Genomic DNA, 23,719 nt, shown 5'->3' with positions numbered 1-23,719 from the left:
TCCAGAGCTCTCTTAAAGATTATTTCTAGGTGATTACAATGATCTTCTACTTCCTTTAAACATATTGTCAAAGCATCTTGATAAATAGCCAAAATATGATCAATTAGACCCTCAAATGCAACATCAATGGTCCTTTGGAATGTTTCTCTGACATTGTGTTGAGATTTTTCTTTACATAATGCTTAACAAAAAGAATCCTTTCAAATTCCTCTCTTGAAAAGTTAATTTGTGATCAACTCCAAGGTTTTGGGCGATCTTGCAACATACTAGAATCCACTTAGTTGAAGAAAAATGCAAGTTTTCATGAGGAGGCCTTTTCTAGTTCTTTAACTAATTTGGATAATATTTTGAATCTTCTTGTTGTTTCAAAATAACAATCACACAAAAAGAAATATGTTTTTGTATTTTTCTATTTTATGATGAATGCAGTCTAACGATGCAACTATATGAATTCCTAATTTAACCAAGGGGTTAGTAAAAGCAAATAATGAAGATAGAGTAACAATTATTTTAAACAAATAACATGAAATTAAAATCCTAACAGACATAAGCCATGAAAATAACACATTTGTGAGTTAAGCCTTCGGAAAGATTGGTGGGTAACTAATGAAAATAGGAACAATGCTTCCTTAATTCCACTAATGCAATCATCGATGGTAATTCAATAACTTTAAGATGTCTCACTTTTCATCAAATCATCAAGCCATGAAAAGTGCACTCATGTGAGACAAAAAGCTATATAGGAACAATAAGGTGATCTCTTCTCAAACTAAGTATATTAGTGAAATTTTTTAACCTATAGCAAATACTAGAATTAAAAGATCACACAAAAAATATAGTGCAATAAAAATATTGGCTCAATATCATTCCATGAAAATACATCCACAAAATATAACACACTTAGGCAAGAATCACTACACTTTAAACGTGAGCACCAATAGCATATATTATTGCATCAAAATAATGGCAACCTCAAACACATATTACATTCTTGAAATTATAAGAAATCTTCTCCTCAATTTGTGTTGAGAGTGAGAGATATCTTTTTGCAAACATATACTTCTAAAATAATAACACAAATCTAATTATGTAAACACTAACTCTCTAACTAGTTCTTAGTAGGATTCCATCCATATTGATATCATTAAATGGATGCATGAGCCTTTACATGTCTTAGAACAAAGAAGAAATGAGAAAATAAAAAGAAGAAAGACTTTAGATGATGTAGGTGTCTATAGAAGTTAAACTACCATCAAAATGCATTTTTGATGCATGGAAAGCTATAAATTTAGAACTAGAAGTTAGCTATTGGAACACCTATAACTTCTTCAAAACTTCTAGCAGACCTTTGAAAAGCACACTTGCACACCTCAAAAGTAGGTTAAAAAATGGAAAATTTCACCAAGTGGCAAAACTAAAATTCTAGCTTTTGGGTTTTGTTCCCCTTTATACTAGAGCTATGTTTGGGTATTTGCCCTTGAATTTTTCAATAATCTTAGTAACTTGAGTTGCATCTAGAAAATCTAAGGCTTCATGCTTATCCTTCACTTTCTACCTATAGTTGCCCACCTTGATGTGAGTCTTTGCAAAATCTCTGAGTTTCACATCTAAATCTAATAATGCTTCCTCTGTTCTAAAAACTTGTCTGATGTCATCATTATTAGAAGCTTCTTCAAAAGTCTTTTGAAGCTACTCAACAACTATTTCCATAGGTATCAATTTATCCTTGGAGTCATCTTCAAAATTCAAAAATGTCTATACATGCATCACTATAATGTTTCTATGCCTCCAAAATTTTCTCTTGGGTTTGATCCTTGAGCTTATGAATCTTCACATGTAATGCTTCTCACTTTATTTCCATCTGTAATCTTATCTAACTCTTCTACTATATATACCTCCATTAATGTCTAATACCCTTGGCCTTTGATTACCTATAGTGCTTGCACATCCTTGCCCTAGGTATGTACTTTGTCTATCAAACCAAAATCTTGATTCAAAATGGCCACTAGCCTATTTGCATTACCCTGCATATGGTGTAGCAACTTAAGATTTCCCTATATAATGTGTACACCTTTCTCTTCAAAACTTTCTCACCATTATTGACAATCTTTAAAAATTGGGTCTAGCTATATTGTCTACTTATCTCTTCTCTCTAGTGTTGCATTCAAAGTTCCTTGGGATTTGTAGGATCTAAATGACCAAGAACTTCATTCATATATCCTTTTAGGATCTCATTCTATCTCTTAAGTTTTATCAATTCTACCCCATCCTATTCTAAGTGTTTAAACACTTCTTTAATTACCATTGTCACCATCAAATTAGTTGTCCAATGTAGGTTTCCCAAGCATAACCTCCCTTAACTAATAATCTCTTGGAGTTAATTCCTCAACATATGCATATGGAGGATGGATAGAACCATGTGCAAACAAATCTTGGTTCTAATCACTCATGATAAAGGACAATGCCTATGCATCCTTTGGTGGTGACTCAGGTTTCTTAAGAACTTCAATCAAATCCATCCTATCCTCTTCCTTAGTAGTGACTACCTTTTGTTTCTAATGAATTCTTTTCTTAGCCATCTTGGGATATTCTCCATCAAAGATTTTTCTTTTGAAGATGGAGACTCTTCCTTTTATCACTCCTCTCTGGAGTCTTCTCTTTTAGTGATAGATCCACACTAGGAGTCTCTATATCTGTGGAGTCCATAGTTCTCACTTTTATGTCTTGGGAAGCTTGTTGAGGTTGCTCACTTATTTGTCCTTCCTCTAAAATTATTTCAGTGATACTTGTTATGGCTCTTCCTCTTGTCCTTCTTGAATCCATTCTTCTTCATTGTTTGGAGGAAGAGGAGTAGATGATCCCTTATCTACAGAAAATGTGACTTGAATGGGAAATGGTAGAGCTACCTTAAGTCCTTGTGGCTCAAGTGACAACTGACTCCAATCCTCCTATTTAGGTTGATTATTTGAATTATCTCTTATTTTGTATCCCACCAATCTAGTGTTAACTAGCATAAAATCAAAATTTGACATTTGGAAGACATTAGTGCCTTTTCCTTCTTGCTCATTAATCCATTGCTACAGTTTATCCTTTGATGTAGTAGACTAAATAGGCTACTTAGGAATGGATGGTGGCATAATTATGGAGCTCCTTCTCCATTCTAACTCTGTATCTTTGGCAAGATAAGTCCTTTGGTTCAAAGGAAGGTTATCCTCTTCATCCTTATCATCCTCTTCTTCCTCTACTTTTGGGATAATTTTCAGGATTGATAGGAAAGGGATAACTCTTCTAATCGTTTTTTTGTCTCCTCTTGACTAGGGTCTTAATATTTCTTCTTTTAAGAGTGGATGGGTAGGATTATACCTCTTATTAAGGTGGAGACACCTCTTGTACTTCTATTTCAACTCCTCCTTGCCCTTGTTCAATTGGTCACACTTGAGGATTGTCCTAGGCTTGTGTGGCTTTCATATTCTCTAACCCTTGTACATTTTCTACCCCAAGCTATGGAGGTGCTTGAGTTGCTTCCTCTTCTAGCTCAGCTTCTTGGGAAGAAGTTCTCTTCCTCTTACCTTTTCATTTTTGAGCCTGATAATACCCATCTTCTCAATCAAGATGGTGTACTATTTCTGGCCTTAGAGGGGACTAAGCTATAAATTTAGGCACTATTACCTTAGCTCCTTGACCTCTTGTTGGCTGGGCTTGAGCATGGAAGACTACCACTTGAGGTATTGGATTCAACTTGAAAGGTCATTTGATCCAATCCTTTGTCAATTTTATGACATGCCTAGCCCTATGAATAATGTTTGAGTTTTATTTTTTGTTGTTCTCAACATTAATGATACATTGATCACCAATATTGCCCCTATTGAACAATGGATCAATAACATCCTCAATATCCTATTGCACTATCTTAAAAGAAACCTTTATCTTCAAGGCACTGCTTGCCAAATAGAGAGTCATCCTATAATAATCACTTATATGGATATCATAGTTGTCTACTATGTTCATCCAATGATCCTCAATTGCATCTTCATGCTAAAATGTCTTACCAGATAAATACTATACCCTTCCAATGTTATGAAAATAGGGCCAAGGAGAATTATATTCATCCAAATGATATTGATCCAACTCAGACTCAAAAAATGAAATATCTTATCTTTGGACCACACTGAATGGTCCTAGAGTAATGGGCCATACCCAGGTTATTTTGAGTTGCTTCCTAACTCTATCATAAGTAGACAAGAGTTTTTTAGTGATCTCTAGCAGTATAAGTCTATTACTAGGATACCTAGGAAGCTTCTTGGGATTGAGAGTGGTACCCACTACCCTTAAATAAGTGACTTTTTGATATAGGATGTAGTAGGCTTCAACCTCTAAAATATTAGCCACTGCCTCATTTGACATCCTCCTTGCATAATTCCCCTTAATGAAATTGATAATCATGAATATAAATGTATCATAACTATCTTGTATTCCTTGCTATGCTCTGGAAGCCTTTTCTTCACTAACTGCAAATAACTATATAGGGTCATGCACTCACATCATGCATACTGCCCTTTCTATAGAGTTCTAGATAATTTTTGCCCTTGCAACTAACAAGTATACCAAATATGATGTTATGTAAAACTTATTATTATTCTTAATTGCCACTAGCTACTCACCCAAGTTCTCACTATGAATCAAAGCCTAATCAATTGACATCTTCGCTATCTTGATAGTCTCAATAAAGTGCACCATCCAAATATTCATATGCCTTGTGCTAGAAACCCATGACTCTATTAAAAATTATTATATAATATCTAATATATTCTTTTATGTAACCTCTTGTCATGTCCACTTTGCCCAACTTTTTCCCTAAAGGAGTCTTCTCAATGAGGTATAAGGACTAGATGATTTTGGAAGATTCCTCTACATATTCCCTATACCATCTTTCCACTTGGTGATAGATCAATCTAATGAACTAATCTACTATTGGAAGATGGAACTTCTTCTCTATGTTCTTAGGTCATAGGTCTCAGATGATCTCTCCAATTATGCTCTTTATGACCCTTTCTTTAGAACCATAGTTTTCTACAAGTGTCATAATCAGCTCTGAGGATTGTACTAGTGTTGGGTGTGATGCCATGTTGAAAAGTCTTGATCAGAGAAGAGAGGATATCATTGGAGACCTTTCTATCAATTTGTTTCACAATACTAGGAATGTGCTCAAGTCTATATGGCAAAGTTTAGTGTCCCAAATCTTTAAATAGTCATCTTGAAAGTGCGACTTTGTAGGAACACCTTGAAACTCGAATACCACAGGTTTGAGAACCATCTTTATAACAAGGGAGGATGATGAAGAAGCCATTAAATTTTCATAAAAATGATGTCCATTAGTCCAAAGTTGAAGAAGAATCAATAAAAACTAACCCTAATACTAACACGAATAGAACCCAAAAACCCTAAGTGTTTAAAACATCAAAAAATACAATTTTTAACCCTTATATACAAAAATGGGTGCACCTAATAGGTGCACTAGGTGTGCCTTATCCTTTGATTAAGCCTTTAAAAAATGGGGTGCACAGTAGTGCACCTCATGGGGTGTGTTGATGCGCACGCTATATAATCTTCAGTTTTTGTCTAGGTGTATATTGCAATTTGTTAAGTTTTTAAAAAAAAAATTTAAGTTTTTGAAAAAAGAATGTGTGCAGTTGTGCACCTAAATAATGGCATAGTTGTGCATTATAACTTGTTGTTTTAGTGTCTTGTGTGTGTAGGTAGAGTGAGGGAGAGAGGCACATTAGCACACCTCAAGAGATGCATAGCTATGACATAGAAGCTCAGAGCAAAGAGAATGAAGAGTGAAGAAGGTAGGGGATCCCCTAGTTTTATAGACTCATGTCCCAGTGTACCCCTAGGTGTTGTGCTCCTACACTACTGTCCAGGTGCAAATTACCAAGGAGGAATACCTTTCTATGTTTGGTGCTTTCTTTTGAACTTTGGCATACTAGTGCACTTGGGGAGGTGTAGCATTTTCTTTGCAAAATGACTTATCCACTTTGATGATGATTTCTAGAATCTAGGTTTTCAAATCAGGACCTATATTTGACCAAATACACTAGATAAAACCCTAAAAAATATTCAAACCTTAGATTAGGGTTCTAGAAAGCCAAAAAATAAAGTAAGGGGTCCCCATTTCTAGGCAAAATGGGCCATGCATTGTGAAACTAGAAGACATTGGTTAGGCCAAAAGGCATCCTAGCATACACATATGTTCCCTAAGGAGTAGTAAAAATTATTTTATATTTTTTAGTTTCTTTAATTTTTACCTAATTATAACTAGAGAAACCATCCATCATAGGTAGTAATTTATCTCTTGCAACCTTTTGTAATAGAGCCTTCATATTTGGGAATGCATAACTGTCTCTCAATGAAGATATGTTTAAATTCCTCAAACCATAACATAACCTTATCACCATTCTTTTTTTAATCTAAAACTAAGTTAGAGACCCATGTAGAATACCTGATTGGTTTTATTATGTGAACATCCCTCATTTTAATTAGTTCTTTTAATTTTAGTACCAACATTGGGTTTATGGGACACTACTTTTGCCTAAATGGTTTTGCATCTCAATTTTTAAAAAAAATATCATGAAAGAGATCCTCTATGTATGCTTTAAGATCATCATATGGACAGGCACAAATATGTTTGTATTTTCTCAATAAAGAAGTCATATCTGACCTTATTTTCTTAGATAACTTTTACCAATAAACACCTCTCTTAGTGAATATTCATTCCCTAAATTGATCTTCTCAACTTGATATTAAGTTATGATAGGGCTATGTGTCTTGATCATTTAGTTCTCACTAAAAACTCTTTCTAATATGACCAATCCTTTGGGTATTTTGTTGGACTTAAAATGAACTATTTCCTCACCCAAAATAATGTCTTTTACATCCTAACTTTCCACTAATCCATTCCAATCAATATTAGCATCTTGATAATTCTCCTAAGATGTTAAATTTTTTAACATATCCCTATCATCTTCAAAAAATTACCAATTTTAAATATTATCTAGTACAGATGGCCTTTTTTTAAAATTTCAACCTAAGCTATATCTTGTAATGGTGTGCTAATTTGTTTAACAATTATATTAGCCATCAAAACAAAAAGAGATTTATCATTCCTATCTATCCAAGTGATTGAAAATGCATGAAAATATTCAATAAGATCCCATACATAATTTCTATATTTTTTAGGTCTAGAACATTTGGTTGTGAATTGGTTCCTTATTTGGTATACAATTAGTTTAGAATCACCAAATATTGACATTAATTTAATTTTATGATTTTTTCAATGTCAATCCCTAAAACTAAAGCTTCAGATTCAACAACATTATTGGTACATTCAAAATTAGGTAGTAATGCATACCTAAAAGATGTCAAAATTATTCTAGTGCTAGTTCCCTCCTTACCACATGCTCCATCAAAATGTAAATTCCATATTCCTTCACTTTCCCGTTTCATGAGAATGCTAGAATTCCCTGCACTTTGTATAGGTTTGCTAACATTTATTTTCAAATTTTATATATCCATTTGACCAAAATATATTTTTATGTCAGGGTGTAAATGTTCAATGATATATTCAAACCTAGGATCTTTATCAATTCTTATATTCTTACCATTTATAGGAATCATTGCACAAGATAAATCCAATTGTATATGCCTCCAACTAGATTTGACAATTATCTTGAGACTAACATACCGTAAGAGGTTGTGACATCAACCACAGTTATATACATCTTATATGAAACATCAAGACAAGAAGGGAACCTGAAGTCAATATTTCTAATAACCCCAGTGACTGGAATAGACTCATTGTCCATTGCATAACACTTCCTATGAGATATGGCTAATTTTTTTTCTAATTTAGTCATAACTTCAATAGGCATAATGTTCATAATAGCTCCTAAATCTATCATACAATTTCTAACTAGATTATTATTTGTAAGAAGAGTTTAGTAAAAGGAGGTAAACTTGGGGAGTAGTTTCATTTATGTTAGCCCCTAAATAGATAACCTATGTGCTCCCCTCAATATGATTCTTTTAATGAATTTTATTAGTTTTTGATATAATATTTTAAACTTCTTTTCCATACTTAGGAATTTTCACTATTTCTAAGAATGGAACAAAAACTTTTAGTTGAGATAGAGAATTAAAGACAAAAGAGTTATTTACCTATTGCTTATCTGGTGCCTTCTGATTTGTATATGGTCTTTCCTAGAAGCTATTTTGAGAAGGTTTAATAGATGCAATTAATTTTCATAGAGTGGGTTTATCATCTCTCTCAGAGACTGAATTAATTTTTCTATTCCTCAATCTATAAGTTCTCTTAGCCCATTCAACTACTACAATTGTGAGGGCCTTTCTTTCTTCCATTGTTGTAATTATTCTAGTTGGTTCTTCATTTGAGAGAACTTGTTAATCCAAGTGTCTTATTCTTCTTGCATCAACATATGACACATATTCATCTTTTGAGGAATCTTCACCCAAAAAGGGCTCTAAGGATAATACATTTATTTGTGGTTCATATCCTAAATGAAGATTATCATCAAAAATATTCTTAGCTACTAGTCATTCTTCTAGAGAATGTGGCATTCTGCATGCTTCACGCGATGGACCATTCTCTACATAATAATTATTTCTCTTGAGTGGATCATGAGTATCAGTGTTCTTGATAGATTTACCATCCTTCAATGATATAGTATATGGCATATCCTACATTTTATATCTTTCTATTTTATTATAATATCTATTGTTTTTTATTGCTTCATTCTTACCCTTAACATGCAAATCTTTAATCATCTCTAAAATCTTGTCAATCTTATCCTCCTCCTTATTTTTTGTAGGTGCCTTGGGATCAAAAAACCTATGATATTCTCTTTTTACAACTCTACCTATGGCCTTTTTATCATTTTCAATTGTTATGGCCACTCTAAAGGCTTCTTATAGTGTATTAGGTCTATGAGACCTTATCTCACGATGTGTCTTGCTTTCAATGGCACTTAAATAAAAAAATTATGAGAAATGAATCAACATGCCTAATGTCTTGGGTTATCCTATTCAAAACTTTAATAAATCTTTTATTAAACTCAAAATTAGTCTTATTGGAGCTCTTCTTTATATTGTCTAATTCATGCTATACAAAATATGTGTTAGTATGACTCCCAAATTAATCAAGGAACATGTCTACAAAATCATGCTAACTTGTTATAAATTTTTTGAGAAACCCTTTATACCATTTTGTAGCATCATTGGTTAGAGACTGAAAAAATAATTCCATGAATACATCTTCATTATGTTATTCTAATTCCTCAATTGAACTTTTGAGTTTAATGACATTTATTTCTATAGATTGATCTCCTTCCTTAAGAGAATTTTCGTATAGCATTCCTTAGATCATTGGATATGGGATTAGGATATCTTGCTATCCCTATGCAATCTAACTGCTTATATCATTCTATGTTCATAGAGGCTCTTGCCTATTAGTTTTTTTGATTGAATTTGAACCTCCTTGCATTGCCTTCATTATTAAAAGTATTGTTCCTCCAATTATTCCTAGTTCTATTTGTCTTATCCCTATTTCAATTAGTGAGATTATTCTTTTCTTCATTTCTATATAATGGATTTCTATGCACAATATTGAAAGATGTTCAATTTAATTTTTATGAGGAGGAGTGTATTTGGATGACTAACCTTTATCCTTAATCATCTTTTATTCAACATGTTTTGGTGTAGTGATACCATCTATTCTCAAACCATGCTTTTCTAGTAATTCATCTAGAACTCTTCTTAATGATTTTTTTACCCTTCTTAAGGACTAATCTAATGCTTCTATAAGATTTTGAGAATCTTCATTTATTTTTCATCATCTTCTTCTTCATAAGACTCATCAACCACTTGGAGAGCTTTGAATTGTCCCAAGTTCAGATCAAAGAATAAATCTTCTTCTTGTTGTGTATCAATCTAAGCATCATCACATAAGTATTTTTCTCTATCTACAATTTTTTAAAATATTAAGTTAATGACATATCTGTTTATTTCAAAATTATGTCTTCTCTTTTCTAGAGTGTACTATAAGCTTTTATCTAGAATGTGCAAACCTCCTTCCCCACATAAACTTCAAGGATAAATGTTTGTTACTTTTTGTATTCTTAGATACAAACAATTGATCATTCATAAACACACACAAAATAATAGTCGCCAACTTTTCTTCAATAAATATTTCATACTCTAGTAAAGTCTAGAAATATTCTAATTTGCTTTGAAAAATACTATTTTCTATGTCTTTTGAGTTCTCCCTTTAGCAAATTCACAGTTCAAATAAGATGATTTTACTTCTTCTCTATTTTTGGTCTGTGAATATGAAAGCTCTAGGTAACTAGAGACAATATGAATTGTGAGCAACTCTCCCTAGTAAAGTCACCAATCTGTTGGTGCACACAATTTTTGGTTGACTTCCTATGAGCTTTCCTACTTGATGTTGGGAAATTCAATACAATTTTGGTTAATGGAGAAGGATAAAACCTTTCTTTCTCAACCTCCACACTTTAGGCTCTACAAGACCCAAGTGGTTGTACTTTTGATTAATGTTGCATAATGTGAAAAATTAACAATTTTCTTGAGTTGGAAAATTTTCTCAAGAAGAAATTGATTATAATAATGAATGTTTGTGAAGTATAAAGTGAGGTGATTTTAATAAAATGTGTAATTTTGTACTACAACACATGAAATTATTTGATATTTATTATTTATCATCCACAAAGATGTTCTCAATTTTCAAACTATAATAGGACCAATTCCTTCCAAATTGGAGAAGAGAGTCAACTTTGATAATCACTAAATAGATCTTATATCTTGAAGACAAGCGCACCACCATCAACTAATAAGAAGACAAACTAAGAGAATCCCATAAAGTCTAGATAATTGAATTTAACTTCAGTATAAAGACTAATAATGCAAAACATACTTAAGCATATAAGATTTTTTTTTCAAAGGCTTGCCCTAATTTTTCTCTACAAATAGTGTTAATCCAATAAAAACTTAAATTAAAGGAAATCAATGACCAATTCCCTATCTTTTAGAGAAGAACATGGTATAGTTTATTAATTCAAAATGGAGTACAACTAGGCTATACCAAATTACAATATGTAACACCATTGTGCATGTGTATATCTACAATATTTATTTGTTTTATCTATTTTTGTCCTATCTATACAAGGCCTTCATACCCTTTCTTATAGAAGATGGAAGGGTGCAAAAAGATTTAGGCCTTTTCATCCTAACTAGCTAAATACTAACTACAACTTATTAAAATTTAATTACAATAAAAAAGATAAAATCATATGAAAATCATAATTCTCACATCATGTCAAGAATTGCCTCCAAGCATTCATCAACCTCTTCATTTGGCACTCCTATCAACATGTTCAAGGCTTCTCATATTTCTTCCTCCATCAGGATCTCATGGAAGTCAATTTGATACCGAGCATATGTTGTTCACAAATCCCATTTAATTGTATACATGTTGTTAATAATGTCAAATTGATCCTCCTAAGTTGGTGTCAATCTCAATTGCATGACTAGGTGTGGTACTTCATTTTTGTCATTTCATTGTATTGGTAAACCCATAGGTCCTATCCTACAAAACAAACACAGAAAATTGCACAAGAATTTTTTTTTGAAAAGAAGAAACCCACCACATGTCCTTATATCTATCAATGATGTAAAGTGCATTAAGTGATCATATTTTCCTCAAATCCTTAGCATGAGTCATCAAAGATCAATGTCATATTGAATGAAAATTGGACGAATAGAAAAAAAATACTTTCCACAACCATTTTTCCAATAAATTAATCAAATCAATATTTCTTTATGATTCTCAGAATTATATATTGTCAAAGAACTAGTAGTATCAAAACTGTGAAATTGCTCATTAAAGATGTCTCTCTTACCAAAATTGCAAAATTAGTATACAATTGAAAGCTTAACTTTGAAATTGCAAAATCATAGTGTTGTTGTGAACTTATTCCCAAAATCATGTAATTAGAAGTTGAAATTTTCTTATATCTTTTAAGCACAAAACCATAATGTTTCTTAAAATTGTGCTTCAAATTTGGAAAATTTAACAAAAATACTCAAATTTTAAGGTTCCATCATGAGAAACTTAAGAAAGATGAAGACATAAATGATGGAACCAAGCTACACATTGAGAGGTCATCACTTACCAAGCCAATGCATAAACATATTCCTAGCTTTGATCCAATAATCAAGAAAATCAAAATATTTCCCAAGCCATAAGGATAAAATGTAAGAAACATTCAAATTGGTTCTTAAATTATTTTGGTAGATACAATTCCTATGTATACTAAGGGATAGAAAATGGATATAGACACTGTGAAAAAGGTTCAAAACACACAAGGTGAACAAGGAGAAAATACTAGAAATGAAAATATTGATTTTGAACATTCTCAAACTAGAGGAGACTCCATAGAGCACAATGCAAATATTTGTGCTATAGGTGATGGAGCAACACTCCATAGACCTCCAAGTGAGGGAATGATTGGCCAAGGTCAATAAATTGATGTGAAGGAAGATAGGATTGGAGGAATTACTTTTCTATGTCAATTATCAAGTTTTTCTATCAATCCAATGTTGCTACAAATGTTAATTTTGATAATGCCTGAAGTTAAGATACAAGAGCTACATAGTGAGGAGCCAAAGAAAAATAAGGTTGATAATAAATTACTAAGAATGGATATAGTAATAGGAAAAGGGGAATATTATTACCGTAAGTGATCTCTTATTACATTTATTACAATGGAAATTGACCCAAAGACATGCCCTATGGCTTACAATGGTGTATGATCTTGGAGAAAAACTATCCTCCAATACCTTATCTTGAACTCCACCAAAAATTGCCTTTAAAATGCCAAAAATGTCCTTAAGTTAACCAAACTAGGTTTAGGGTTAGGAATAAATTTTAGAATATGCCATTTTGCATCCACTACCAAAATAGAAGGTTCTAGAAAACATGTCATAAGTTGGTGTAAAAATAGAAGAATCCAGAAATGGTGGTCAACATTTTGGGAGGCATAACTTTTGATCTGGGACTCTGATTAATGAATTGTTTACATTTCTAGAAAGCTCTCAAAGTGCTCTATAGCCCAATGGACCAGATTTACTCATCCCCCATTTTTTGGACCTTTATGAGACTATTTAGTGCCTCAAATCTGACTTTAAAGTGCTCTTAAGAGGTCTATAGGCAACTTAAAATTACAATAACTTTCAAAATGTAAAGGCTTTTGACCTGATTCTTTTTCTAGAGTGCTTTAAATTACAAGGATAATAATCCCTCCAACTTACACCCTCTAACTCATTATAATTGTAGCTCAATTACAAAATAACCTATTTTCTACATTGGCAAATATCCAAAGGTGCTCAAAACTCTAACCCAGAAAACCAATAGGGGAGCTATGAGAGTTGGAATCTTTATTTGACCCAAATGGGTATCTAGAAATGAAAAAACTTCAAATAGAACTAATACTAAGAATTTTTTTTGGGTGATATAGGATTGCCCTTACACTACTAGATGCTCTTGCATCAGACACCCAGGGTAGATTGAAAAGTGACCCTATCACTTTATAGCTAGTAGAGGAAAACCCAAATGGGTGACCTTCATTGTGTATATCCAACTTGAGTTTTCTATTGTTCATATTTTCCACTTCACTAGGTATTCTTCATACTACCTATTTTTGGTACTCTGGCCGACACAACTATCCAGAATTTCTTCAATCTCTTCCTTCATAGAAGTAAGAATTAAACATGGCTCCAGTATCAACTCCTCATCTACACCATCATCATGATATTCTATTAAGTTTGCAATATTTAAAATAGGAGAAATATGAATCCCATCTATCAACTCCACCTCATATGCATTCCCTAAATTGTGTTTCTTCAAAATTTTGCAATGGCCAAATTTCTTCATTTTTAGCTTGTTGTAGGTACCCAATAGAAATTGTTCCTTCCTCAAATATACCATAACTTGATCTCCAACTTGGAACTCCTTATGTCTCCACTTTTTATCTACCCGAGTCTTGTACTATAGGTTCATTTTGGAAATATTTTCTTGTACCTCCTTACATAGGTTATTGACATGCTCGGCAAATTCTTCTACCTCAACATCTATCCTCTCCCCTTGTTCCATCTTCCTCAGCTTTGGTGTAGTGCTTGGACTACTCCCATACACAATTTGGAATAGCGATCTACCAGTATTCCTATTTACAAAATTATTGTAAGAAAATTCTACTTGTGGTAGAATCAAATCCCATGCCTTGGGTTTATCTCCTACTAAACACCTTAGTAAATTGCCTAGACTCCTATTCACTACTTCCTATTTTTCCATTAGTCTGTGAATGATGTGCAAAACTAAACTTTAATTCTATCTTCAACTTCTTCCACAAAATCCTCTAGAAATACCCCACAAATTTAGTATCTTTGTTAGAAATAATACTTTTTGGGAGAACATGTAGCCTCACCACCTCTCTGAAAAGCCAATCTACAATATGCATTGTGTCATGAGTCTTGTGACATGGAATGAAATGTGCCATCTTGGAGAACCTATCAACCATAAAAAATACTGAGTCATTACCCCTTTGTCCAAGAATAAAATCCATACTTATATCCTCCCAAGGCTTCATTAGAATAGGCAATGGTTGGTAGAGTCCAGTATTATAACTAAATCCTTTGGTTGTTAGAAATATTTGACAACTCTATACAAACTTCTTCACATCCTATGACAATTGAGGCCAAAAGTAATGTTCTCTAGTAATGGCAATGGTCTTATCTCAAACAAAGTGTCCTACCATCCCTCTACTGTGCTTCTCCTTCATCAAGTTTTCCCTTATGGAACTTCTTGAGATACAAAATTGACTTCCCTTGAACAACATACCATCCTAAATCATGTAATCTAGCAATCTAGTCCTATCTAAAGTAATAGGTTCTTTACAAGCCTTCCAAGCCTCTACAAAGTTAGGATCCTCAGGGTACAAATCCTTGAGTTCATCAAACCAACCACTTCAACCTGCATTACTACCAGTAATAATTCTCTCTTACTTAATACATCTGCAACCCTATTAGACCTTCCACTTCTATGTTTCAATACAAATGTATAACTTTGCATGAACTCTACCCACTTCAAATGTCTCTAATTTAATTTACCTTGGCTATTTAGGTACTACAATGCCTAGTGATTAGCATACAAGATAAATTCTTTTGGAAACAAATATTGCCTGCATTTCTTTAAGGCCTAAACTATTGCATATAACTCCTAATCATAAACATAAAACTTCTTCTTTTCATCATTCAACTTTTTACTAAAATAGGAAATAGTTTTACCTTCTTGGCTCAACACAGGCCCAATAGCACTACCACTAGCATGATAATCCACATAGAATACTTTGTTGAAATTAAGAAGTGCCAATAGAGGTTTCTCTATGACATTCTTCTTCAACAATACAAAACTCCTTGCATCTCCTATAGTCAAGTTGAACTTGTTTCTATCCCCCCTCATTGTTTCAGTTAGGGGTGAACATATAGTACTAAAATTTCTAATGAACTTCCTATAATAACTATCTAGACCATGGAATGACCTCACCTCAATGGTAGACCTTGGAGTAGGCCATTCCAAGATGACCTTCACCTTCTCTAGATCCATTTTGAGACCATCAACTGATACAATAAACCCTAAACAAACTAACTCCCTTTTGAAAAAGCTACACTTCTTCAAATTAATCAACAATTTCTCTTCCCTCAATTTTTCAAGGATACTAGGAATGTGCAATAAATTTTCATCCAAAGACTTACTAAAAATCAAAATATCATCTAGATAGACAAAAAAAATTTCCCAAAAATTTCTTTAGTACCTCATTCATAAGCCACATAAAGGTGCTTGGCACATTGGTCAGTCCAAAGGGCATGACTTGTACACTCAAAAAGTACACTCCTCTAAACCCTTCTATCCAAGGTTTTCTATAAATTGGAAAGCTCAAATGGTGGCTTAGAGATCCCTAGTCATGAAATGTAAGAGGCATATAAATGAGCATAAAGAAAACTCTTAGCTGAGCCTTAGAAACACAACCCTTGCTAGTAAAGCATAAGATGGGAGATTCTTTGAGAAAGAGCAAGAATGATAGTGTCAAATAAATCTTGTGTATCAATGCAAGAAGGAGAGTAAACTAAGATGACATGCACAATGCAACTAAGCTAAGCAAATGAAAGTGTTACATCGATACTAATTAGACTATGTGAGCTAAACTATTGCAAAATAACTACATTAACATGCAACTAAATTGGAATGCCATATGACAAAATGTCATAGATGAAAGAAATGTAGACAAGAAATAGAAGTTCTCGACAAAGCTCTCCAGAATTTGAATAGAAAACTTGCAACATAACAATACTCAAGAGTGTGGATCATTTGAGGGGGAAATCTCTCTTCCTTTTAAAGTCATATAGATGGTAGAGATGAAAATGAAGATGGTGGATGGTCAATAGTGGAATTCTAAAAGAAGAGCAATCCATCTGACACACAAGTCAACCAATAGAATATAGGATGACTTGTCATATAAGACAAAAGTCTCACAAGCCTTTTCTTTTAATTTGCAAAATAGAAAAAGGACATTATGTGTGCACTTTAAGTGGGTTAAAAGAATGGGGTCTTTTATTTAATTAAAAGGGGACATGTTCTTTTAATTAAAGAATGAACTTAGGATAACATAGTCAAACTATAGGTTATAATCAAATTAATTGATTATTCACAATTTGGTCTAGGTAAATGACTAATTAAATTAGTAAAAATTTTGAGAAGGGGGATAATAGTCTAGATGACTAGTTTTAGGTGATTACATTTGCCCCTCTTTAACTAATGTGTGATCAATTTGGGAACACATTACATCAAAGAAAATAGAAGCCAAGTAGCTAGTGATAGACATAGATGTCTGATTCTAAAGAATGACATGCAAAAAGAGATAGCACATCCTAAATTTATAGCTTGATAGTGGTAGTACTAAACACTAGAAAATAGATGATGTTAGAATTCAAGAAGAATGCTAACACCTAGCAAAGAAAATAGATCAAGAGCTAGTGAAAAGATCAAAAAAAATCTCCTGAGAAATAGATGGTTGTAGCAAGTGATGATAGAGTGTTTCTACCCCCTTAGGATCAAAATAGAAATGAGTTAAGGAAATGCAAAAAAAAGCTAGATATGAGTAAATCAGAATATAGCAATGTCCAAGATGACAGACAGATGATTAGAACCAAAGAGTGACTATGAAGGAGTGACAGAATGCCCTAGTTTGACTAGAGTTGACCATAAAGGATATAGTATTAGGTCAAATTGAGTAGAAAGATTATTTAAGTTATGAAATGGTGAGTTTGAGTAGATATGAAGCATGGAAATGATGAAGACATGAAGAAATGAAGATTCCCTAGAAATGATTAAGAAATTAGACCTTAGAAGGTCAGCTAATTACTTAGAAGAAGGTAAAATTTTAGAATGCAATTTTGATCATCAAGACAAACTCAAAATTTTGATTTCGATCCCAAAAATGGATCTAGGATGTTGAAATTAGCTAGGGGTGCAATTTTTGTGAAATTCTAAGGAGTCTAAAAGTTAGGTCAAAATGAGGTCAAAAGTTATAAAAGGGTCCCAAGTGTCATTTTCAAAATACTTGTGAGTGGTCTAGAGAGCATCATGGCTTGGGTGAACATTCTAACTCACTGACACCATTTTGAGTACATCTGGTTACACACTCAACTAGAACACTATGGGGCACTAATAACTCTTTTTGTCATTTTTTTGAGCTTTTTTGGTGGTTTTCACATGTTTTTAGGTTTTAAACACAAAATATCATGTGATATTTCACAGCAGAAAATGTGTCACATGAGTAGTTTTAGGTTGTCCATATGGACCATACCCAACTGTCACCTACATCGGTGCAAAATATCGCATGATAGAATTGTATTGCACAGCTCTACAAAAAGTATCGTACAATATCTTTCTAGCATTTGGTATTGTCTTTGTGTGGAAAATGTATCATACAACTTGTTTTTGAGCATTTTTTTTGGTTATTTTCACATTGTGATCATGTTGGCCATGTGTTACTAACATGCTTATGTTGTGTTCTTATAGGAGGTATTTCTAATGTTACTCATTAGAGCCCCCAAAGTTGTGGGGTTTATAGTTATAGAACATTTGACAAATGATGAGCATGTTGTGATAGTAGCCATGGGTTTGAGATGGGTTACTCGAATGCCCCATATACAGGCAAACCATGGGTTGCTAACTATACTAGTTGAGCGATGACATAGCAAGCATAACACCTTTCATCTACTGATTAGTGAGGCTTCAATTACATTTGAGGATGTGTATCACATTCTTTGAGTGTCATGTTATGGTGATCTAATAAGTTATACATTTGATTGCTTTGTCATGGTTTGATATTGATGTGAGGGATACTAATGTTAAGCTTGGTTATGTCACAAGTGTACTATGATTAGACCCTAATAGAGGGGTGAGCCATGATGCAGTAGTTGTTCTAGGATGTCACTATCTTGGACCATCATTTGAGCTAAGAGTGGCTCATTGATGAGTATGGTGCTGACTACCCCCTACCAAGTTTACTATGTTCTTTGGTAGCCTAGGCCTTGGTGACAAAAAGGGGCTAGAAGGGCTTCCCACTAGGATGCAGTTGATTGGTGGTGGATCTAATCATATGACCCCGTAGGATGGAATGGGGGCCAACTATTCTAGTGGACATGTATCATGAGCTCCATCAGGTGGTATACCATGGAGGTCATTCCTGAGCATGTGAGATAGTGTTGGTATAGATCTGGGCATGGGAGCATATTTTTGTGATTTAGCTGGAAGTGTAGCCATGGGTGCAAAGCTAGCCATACATTTTTGGTAATAAAGGATTTATCCCACATACTCATAGTGGGGATGTTACCTATTATTAGAGTATTTTTGACAATCTGACTACTTTCACATGGTGATCTTATCGAGAGTGTTAGAGATGGTCTGATGCCTTAGAGTTAGATTATATGAGGTATAATGGGCCACTAGTAGGCAAGCATGCAAAGATTGTTGAGTGGTTTGTGATCAGTTGAGTATGGTGGAAGTTTATGAAGTGATAGGCGATATTGGTGGACACCACCACCTATGCTCATTTCCATTCTGATGAGGCATGGGGCTAGCTACCTATGCTAGATTACCATATAGTAGTGTGGGAGATAATGGCTCTAGTTCAAGCTCCTTGGGATTATTGCCTAGATGTAGTAGATGTAGGGATGGATCCAACATATTTGTATGAGATGTAGTGACACCCATTTCCTTAGTTTACAGATGCTAATGCATTGCTTGTAGTAGGTGAAGGAGGAGGTAGAGGAGGTGGAGGTAGGTAGATGGAGGTTGGAGAGAGTTCCCATTCTGGGAGGAGGACATGGGCATAGGCCACTAGGGAGGAGGAGGAGGTGCCACTAAGGCAGTGACAAGTGGGGCAAGTAGAGTGAGTGAAGGTGTAGGCAAAGCAATTGGCCCATGGGGATGATGATAGATATGTGTGAATTTGTGCCTTAGAGGTAGAGCTATAGGTGGCTTAGGTCACTATAGTTGTATGGGATCAACAACTGATGGATGAGCGGGCTCAGGGGAATGAGCTTTGTAGGGAGTGAGATGTGGCGAGATGAGAGGCCTCTCATCATGGTGCACAAGCTACCTATTATTATATTTCCTATAGGGGTGTGGTGCTGCCAAGATAGGGACTTCTTGATTACTCAAAGTGGGTGGGTAGATTAGAGGCTATAATATAGCCATAGGATAGGAGACAGGCTTCACCACTAGGACCACCACCTACTGTAGAGTGTTGGAGTCAATTATAGGCTGATTATAAAAATTTTGACATTTTTTACTATACATCATGTATTTTTGAGATAGATATCCAAATTTTGGATCTCACATTTGTATGTGTACTATGAAACATTAATATACATATGAGATACTAGATTCAGTTGGTAGTTTTGTGTACTTGTCTCAAATGGATGTTTTAGCATTTTTAGTTTTCATGTGTTGTTTTAGTTTCTATTTTTTTTGCTAATGTATGCATTGTTTGGATAGTTATGTGTATATGCTCATGTATCTCTCCTATGCATGATGTTTTTAACTCTCATGTATATGATATAGACTTATGTTTATGAAAATATGTGACACTTGGATAGATTGAATATGATGTTTAGATTAACCCCTTGTGATGAAAAGATAGCAAAGGATGAGGGGAAAGATCAAAAAGATGGTAAAAATGATAAATAAGAAAAATGGAAAAGTAGTTAGCTAACATGTCTACAAAAGATGAAGAGAGAGCTTTTCATCATATATAGGAATGCAAGATTAAGCTAAAAATGAACCTATAATGCAAGCTAATATGCAAAGTGGTTTACTAGCAAGGGATGCATAATGTTTAAACTCTTATTTCATCATTAAGAATTTATTAGGGACATCATGAGATCATACAATTAACACTAGTATAACTATGAGGATATGACTATGATCTATGTTAGATAGAAATGTGGGAATTTAACCTATGCATCAAAGAAAAATAGGTCAAGATGGCTATGCAGTTAGATTCTGTAAGTTTAGTATAGGAAGATTACACTTGTATCAAGGCATAAGCACCAAGATAACTTCCAAGTGCAGTCTTGTAAAAATAGTGATTAAGTGATTAAGTGTCTGTGTGTGTGTAAGTTACTTGGCCCTTTCTTAATTTTGATAGTGAGAAATATCGTGACATCAAAGATTGTAGGTAGACTATCTAAAAGGTATTGAAAAACACTTAATGTCAAGTTGGGGGTGGGGATAGTGTTGAAAAACACTATTTTGTGAGTTACCAAAGAAACCCTATGCACAAGGATACCTTAATAAAGCTAAGTATCTGCCCCCGAGACAAGGACAAGAAACAATCCCAAGCTAGGACGTGTGGAGTGAAATGGGTGATTGAGGCTGAAAGACATAGGTGCAAGGGTCTTAAGCAACACCTATTTCTAGGTTTTCACCACTTGGCAAATTTTTTAAAGGATTTTTTTCAATTTTTTTGGATTTTTGAATTATTTAATTTTTTTGGTGATACATCAAAGTGCCTATTGCTAGGTTTTCACTAAGATGATCATTTTTTTAGGACATTTTTCACTTTTTAGGATTTTTTAAGGATCATAGATATGTACAAGATAGCTGAGCAGTAAGCCTTTAAGTACATAACTTCTTTAAGTGTAGGACATCAAGGTAAACTTTAAGGAAGTCGCCTCCAAAAAAAGATATTAAATATTGCCGAATCTTTCATTATTTTGAAAAAACAAAATTATTTCTATTGGCAAATCTCTCAATCTTTTATTCTAAATATGATTAATATTGGTGATTATTTTTGAATCATAATTTTTCTGTATAAAATATTGATGGATCTTAATAATAATAGGAAGTTTATTAATCACCATGGAAAATTACAAATCAATATTGAACATTATTTTACCACGTGAAATATTATGAGGATCATTACATATACTTCAAATCAATAGTGAGAACTAAATATTGGTGATATATCCCTAAAATAACTAGTAATTATAACAATTATTGGTCAGATCAATCTAATGTCTCCAATAATATTTTATATTTAGGTAACTCAAATCTAATCATATATTGAATATTGTGGCGAATACTCGAGTTAAAAATTTTCAATAAAATAAATTATTGAGCGATTTTAAATATTCTAGAACTAAATTTTATAAAACTATGGCAATTTAGGTTGTATTAAATCTTAAATTATTAGCCAAATTACAAGCAAAAAAAACCTAAAATTAGCCAATTTGTGAATATTAGCCACTAAAATATACCTTGTAGGATATTGATAGGCTTTTCATGTTCTTCACCTTTAGGAGTAGATAGTTGATAAGCACCAGATCCAAATGTTGTTATGATAATGTATAAGCCTAACTAGTTAGGTTCAAAATTTCCCTTTTTCTCTCTATGCTATTGATTTTTCATATTTTCTCTAAGCATGAGGTCACTAACTTGAAACTCACATCGATGAACCTTCTTGTTATACTAAGTAGACATGCAATTCTGATAAGCCCTCATGTGATCAAAAGTTGCCTTATAGCACTCATCAAAGTCTTTAATTCCTATATTTGCATAGCTCTATGGTCTTCATTAGTTATCAACCCATGTAAGGAGACTCACAAGGAGGGGATCTCTACTTCTAATGGGAGAATGGCCTCAAATCCATAGACTAAAGAAAAGGGCATAGCCCTTGTAGGAGTACAGATGGTAGTTCTATAGGTGCCAATCTCTCCCAAACTTATAAACTATGTGAACAAGATTTTTAGTAATGTTTTGTTGGAGGCCTTTGCATGGCCATTCTGTTGGGTGATGCGACATGCTCCCCTACCCACAAGTGGTTAACTATGTGGTGTTCCATGTTCACTAATAGTCATGGCTTTTGGTGTAATGGAAAATGGGCCCTACAAGTGGTATCAGAGCGAGGTTGTCTTTCAGTTATCTTGTGCAGGAAAATCTCATGGTTAAGTGTGAGTCTCATGGTTGAGTGGGAGCGATGGAAGATGAGGGTAAGCTGAGGGTTGACAAGTTTAATGGGCAGAACTTCCAGTTATGGAAGATGCAAATGGAAGACTATCTATATCAAAAGGATTTATGGAAGTTGTTGAAAGGCAAAGCCAAGAATCAAGGAACTATATTAGAGGTTGAATGGGATCTTTTGGATAGAAAAACACTCGAAAGCATTTGGTTATGCTTGGCACCATCGGTGGAATTTAATATTACAAAAGAAAAGATGATAGAAGATTTGATGAAAACCCTAGTGACACTATATGAAAAGCCCTCTGCTTCAAACAAGGTATTTTTAATGAAGCATTTATTTAATATGAAAATGGCAGAAGGTGGATCTGTTGCAGATCATTTAAATGAGTTTAATACTATTACTAGTTAGTTATCTTCTATGGGTATCAATTTTGATGAATAAATTAGGGCTCTATTGATTTTTTGTTCTTTTCCTGAAAGCTGGAATGGATTGGTAATGGTAGTGAGTAATTCTGTTCCTGGATCTAGTACCCTAAAATATGATGATGTGATCAGTGTTGTTTTGAGTGAGGAAACTCATAGGAAATCCTTAGGTGGATCTACATTAGGAAGTGCTTTGAATGCACAAAGCAAGGGTAGAATGACTGAAAGAGAAAGTAACTCTAGAAATTGTGGGAAATCAAGAGGAAAGTCAAAGGGGAGGAGGTCTCAATCGAGAGGACCAAATGATTGCGGGTACTATGGGAAACCAGGGCACAAAAAGAAAGATTGCTAGAATCGAAAGAAAAATGAAGGAGATAAATTAGATGGAGACAAGGAGGCAAATGTGGTAAGTAAAAAATCTGAAGAGGATGCTTTGCTTCTATCTTTAGAGAGTGTTGATGATTCATGGGTTTTAGATTCTAGTGCTTCATTTCATTCTACACCTCATAGAGGTTATTTCATTGATTATGTCCAAGGGGATTTTGGGCTTGTTTATTTGGGGGATAACGAACCCTGTCAGATTGTTGGAAAGGGAAAAATTAAGATTAAGTGGAAAAA

The sequence above is a fragment of the Cupressus sempervirens genome, chromosome 4 (assembly GCF_028749045.1).
Source record: "Cupressus sempervirens isolate cs-2001-9-10 chromosome 4, ASM2874904v1, whole genome shotgun sequence".
Lineage (NCBI taxonomy): Eukaryota > Viridiplantae > Streptophyta > Pinopsida > Cupressales > Cupressaceae > Cupressus > Cupressus sempervirens.
The sequence above is the reverse complement of the archived record's forward strand: the minus strand, read 5'-3'. Positions refer to the sequence as shown.